Here is a 5,574-nt window from a genome sequence, read left to right as displayed (position 1 = left end):
TGCTTCATTTTACAGCTTTGAATGCTCAGCTTAAAGAGAGAGAAAAATGGAAAAAACATTGTAAACCTCGTCTGTAAAGGCACAGCCGAGACATCATGCTGCTGATGTTCTGGTGATGTTGACAGCAGTAGAGGAGGTTGTGTTGACATCTGGTTCAAAAGCAGTTTAGTCCACCTTGTTGACATTCAGCTTCTCAGGAGCTGAGAAGGCCGAACTTTCATAGCCGTCATGCCATCATCCTGCATTGCCCCGTGTACAAAGTGCAGTGGTTCAACTGACGAAATGCAAGTTGACTCTGGGGGCTTCTCGATGAGTCGAGTCATCAATGTTTAGGGGGCAGTCCCACCAGGAGGCCTTAATGTTAACGTTTGCCCACTTGCCAGCGGCAGGTAAACTCTGTGCAAGCCTTGTGCAGTTGTCCGATTCCTTAAATGAAAAATAAATGTAATCGTTACCCATTTTTCTATGCCGAAAACACGTTATTGTTGTTCTAAGCAATCCACTAGGCTTACACGATGCCTCGGGTTGAGTCGACCAATCAGAGGCTGTGTTCCTGTCTGTGTGGCAGCTTTGATCTCAAATGAACTGCGCAATGGAATAACAGGCAAGAGTCTTTTTTTTGTCTTAAAGTGTTCCTCCAATCACCTAAAACTGGCCAAGTTCCGGGCAAAACTGGCAATAAAATGAAATGGAAACAAACGGAGGATGAAACACCAGCACTGCAGGGCTACGAAGCAGAACGGCAAAGGAAATTCCTTCAGAGTTAGTCCCAAAATGTATCTTGGGTCCGCTCTGACCAAGAGGACACAATGTTTTGTTTTACCTGCAGAGACAAAAGCAGACATGTAAGTTGAAATAAAATTCAATTACCATGAAATTATTTTGGGGCTTATCAGTTGAATGATGGTTTTTATATCAAGAAACTTCTCTTTTTAGCCAACAAGAACCTAAATGTTATCACTTACCTGTCAGTATTAAATGCCTTAGCTGTCATTTCCTGTGTTTCTTATGCCGATAAAGGCTTTATTAATATCCATGTTGATGATCTTACTTCAGCACATTCTCCTGGTGGATTGGAACAACATCCTAGAGGCTCGTGATAACAGCAAAAGGCATCATCACTGCACAATAGCTGCAAAATCCAGAGCCCCTGAAGCACCTGCTCCTCCAGTAATTAACAGACTGCAAAGGATTGATGAGGCCCTGCGCGACAAGATGACAAAACATCATGTACACCACATATATTGTGTCGAAGGAGGAGCTACCGTTCACATAGTTTAGGATGGGTCCCACAACTGGCCAAGATCCAACATGCTGTAACCGAGACTGGAGAGTAGAACGTGTGTGAGGTTACTGAATCCCAACCCGGTCCATGCTGGAAGCAGAGCGGACAACATTGATTGGTAAGAATAAATAATAAGTGTGTGTGTGATGTGGATGGAATATTTAATCTTTGCAGTTAGTAGGGGAGAGTTGTTAAAAGATAAAACACAAGATACTGATAAAGTAGTGCATGACTCTCAACAGCCCAGTCAGATTTAATCATCACCCATCTAGAGGACCTGCAGCAAGGAGGCGACGTTTTTTTTTTAAGGGGGCCTGGACCCATCGTACTGGCCCAGTAGCCAGGGAGAGTTTCGGGCAGAGTGGTCTGGATGAGCCACTCTCTATAAGGAGCTGTTGGGAAAATAGCATTGCTGGCATTCAGGTTGATGAAGTTCTATCAGAGTAAAACCAGTACAAGATGTTTGTCCGATGAGCAGCGGTACAGATGAGGGAGCTGTTCATGAGTATCATGCAGTCAGGTGTTTAGAATGTGTGTCAGATTTGTTAAATGAGGCGGGTGTGAATATGGTTTCTCGATAAATCTGCAGAGTGAAGTTATTTACATTTTTAATTGATATGAAATTCTCATCATGTGTTTTCAGAGGAGAGGTGAGAACGATGTCAGAGCTTGGTGCCCTGCATGGTGTTGTAGCTAATCCTTCTAGTCAACACAGCGATGTCTGAGCAACGACTTTCAACAATGGAGACAGTGAAAACTGACTGGAGATCAAGTCTTTCCTCCTTTCAGCTGCAGAGGCTGATGTTTCTCTGTGGAAGGCCCCCCCCCCCCCCACTGGAGAAATGTGCTGGTTGTGTGTGTGTATTGGTGTATGAGTCTAGCTGGTTGGCGTAGCATGCTTGTTAGGGGTGATGTCCCAGATAAGAAATGAGTTGATAATTGTAAATTTTGGACATTAATAAAGTAAAAGAATTGTCAAAATCCCTGTTGGTGGTGTTATTTTTAAATAGGTCTACATTTTTTATTTCGATGATGACACATCTCTAGAATATTTCTTAATTTACAACAAACAACAATGTTGCTATTTCTAAACTTGAGCAAAGGTGACCTCTGATCTACTAGTCTGTCCGAAGCTATCTCTGAAACGGGAAACACACCCTTGCATTTGAAATGAATGACAGGCTCGGCGTAGTCACAGCACCAGTCCAGAACTTCACTGCAGGACCATCTCACTACGTCTACGCCGGCCGCGTCTTTTAAACAAATTGATATGCGCCTCTGAAAGTGGGGAAAATAATATGTTTCCATTGTGCTGTGGGGATCAGATTAGTAGTCTGAGTGAGTTTGACGCACAGGGAATTTTTAATGGTGTTGAACTTGCAGACTTGAATGATTAATTGTAATATTTTATATGTTGAATACACTTTAAGCATAGATTCGGCATTCAGCTCTACTTTCTAATAACATTTTAACAATATATACAGTATATTAGTAATGTAATTTAAAGAACCAAGTTGAGCTGCAGAATTCGCTGTGCTATTTCATTCTCACTGCACCTCCATATCTGTGATCAGATAAGCACTCACTAATTGGCTGTTTCTGCTCACCCGGATAAATGCCACAGATCAGCAGCCACTGCTGGCTTCACTGAAAATAATGAGCTAATAAAGATAAGGATCATGGGAAAATTGCAGATTGGGGACCACTCATATTCCCTGTGACTGTGGATGCACGTTATATCCTCTATTGTGAAGTAATTACAGACGAGCAGTTCTTCACATGCAAGGCATCTTAAAATGAAGGCTATGGCCACATTTAAGAACCTTGAGATTAATAATGTGACGTGAGAAGACCTCGCCTCTAAGACCCTGAAATCTCATTGTTGGAATTCCTTTTTATTCTCTCGACTCATCGTCGGTTCTTTTCAAGGCCTCATAGCAAAGAGTTTGATAGCAGAATCTCCCTCACTGCTGTCTTCTCTTTGTTATAATTGTTTAATAAAACATCTGTATCTTACACAAACTTCAATACTTTATTAAATGTCATCTTTTGTTGTACGTTATACATATTTGCTACCTTACAGTCTTCCTTAGATAATACAGACCGACATAATGTGTTGAACTAAATCCTATAAATCCAATAGCAGCCTCTCCAGCACCTGCACTGCTCTTGTCCTCTCTTGCAGGATATTGCTTTTGATTGTGATAATAGTAGAAATAAGTCGGTGTATGAGATGTAATACAACTTTAGTACCTCTCAACTGACAGGCAGCCAAACGAACATCACCTTAAAACGTGTGACAGCTGGAAGAACAAAACTTGATTTGCTTCGAACTGATCTTGTGTATAAAATGTACTTTATTGCAGAGCACAGATTCATATAAAAAGTTACGAAATGTCAAACAGGAAAATCACACAAAGCGTACATCTCATAAAGAAAAAACAACACCCACACATCACTGTATGTCCATCATCATTCACAAAACGCACAAACAGCAGCAGTCGCTGCGGTGCAATGTGTTCAGGTTTTGTTTTTATTTTTATGACTCAGTCATGCAGATCCAGAATGTCACGTAAATATTTTCAAGCAATACCGTAGAAAGTCCACAAATAAATAGAGGACTGCTTTTTCTCAGAAATATTTTCAGAGCTTCATGTCAATAAGAAGCATTTCTGAATCGCTGACAAACGTACTGTGAAATACTGGAGAAGTCTCTCAAACCTGGTTTTCCAGGCTTTCCAAACAAATAGAGCAGACTTATACACATGAAAATTGAATTATTAACAATATCACAGTTTATCTAAGATAGTAATAGTTTGAACAATACAATGTACTATATATGAAAACGAGGGCCAGAGCAGTACAATGTTATTGTTAGTGTATAATATGAGTAAATCAAATCCACAGCAAACACAGCATACTTGCAGACTTACTGAATTAAATTTCCTTCTTGGCTTTTGGTGAAATCTCGAAATAGCAGGTATTTGAAAACCTCATGACAGAAGTGCTGTTTATGTAGAATATGCATGTCCAGAGAGTTTTTTAGAAATGCTTTTGCACCCTTTTGTATGTTCAGCCGGATCCTGATCTTCCCTGTCGAGTCAGCGTTCACCCCGTGATCAAACAGAGTAATAGCAGTCGTAGCCCGTCTGGATGCAAAGGGAGTCGATGGTCCCGTCAGCATAACAATCATCGGCGAGAGCTCAATACGCCGGAAACTCCAATTGAGAGCAGATGAATAGCTAACAATCGCCTCGCTGCAAGTAGAGATAAAGCCATGATTCAAATCCTTCTCTGGAGGAGAAAAGCGCAGAAGGAAGTGCAGGATAATAATTTGGTGTTCGGACATACGTGTATTTGAGTGTGTAAGTCTCCACAGAGCTCATCTGCACCAGAACCAGAACTGACCTATGTAATCCCAGTGTGCTGCCTTTCAGCAAGGTCTGGCTATCCCTATGATTTCCACGAATCATGGAATTTTATGATAAAAATTTATAATACAGATGAGTTGAAGCAGATCTGGGATTTGTAATACTTTTTGTTGAATATAGAAACCTCAAACAATATGCTCATTGGACATACCCCCCCCGCCTAAAAAAAATAAACGAATTGTATTATAGAAATTGTGTCACGATCAGGCTTTGCCTTCTGTGTTCTGTGTGTGTCTTTCTGTAGCTCCTCACTCTACCTGTCAGCCACTCCCTCAGCACCAGTCTAACTCCCTTCACCTGCCCCTGATCACTAATCAAGCACTCCCTCATCAGCACAACTCTCCTCACCTGTTCTAGCCACTATTTAAACCCCTGCCTCTCAGTCACCCGCTGCCAGATCATTGCGTTCTACCCGCCCGTTTGTCTTGTCCTGTTATGACCAATCAATAAATAGTTTTGTCTTTGGAAATTCAGAAAATAGTGTCCATACTGGTGGTGACGTCTCGTATGCTTCAGAAACAGATGAAGACATTTAGCTTAATCCTCACATTTACAAAAAGGTGGAACCATATGCATATTTGCTCGCTAAATGAACTCGCTAAACCGTAAGCCGATTGTTCATACACAAATTGATTAAGTGACTAATTTGGGGCACTGAAGCTTTTTTTTCAGTCTGGCTTTTTTTCCTCCAGCTTATTTCTTTTGAGGTTAAACAATTAGTTCTAAGTTCTGACATATTCTGTGACAACAAGAACAACCTCAAACTCCCCTAAACTGTAAAGTCAGCATTTTAACCTCATTGGTTCATTTAAAATCCAACGTACAGAGCCAAAGCAATAATAAATGTGCCACCGCCCA

Source organism: Anarhichas minor, unplaced genomic scaffold, assembly GCF_050575085.1.
Source record: "Anarhichas minor isolate MPS153535 unplaced genomic scaffold, ASM5057508v1 ptg000028l, whole genome shotgun sequence".
Lineage (NCBI taxonomy): Eukaryota > Metazoa > Chordata > Actinopteri > Perciformes > Anarhichadidae > Anarhichas > Anarhichas minor.
Note: the sequence above shows the minus strand (reverse complement) of the source record.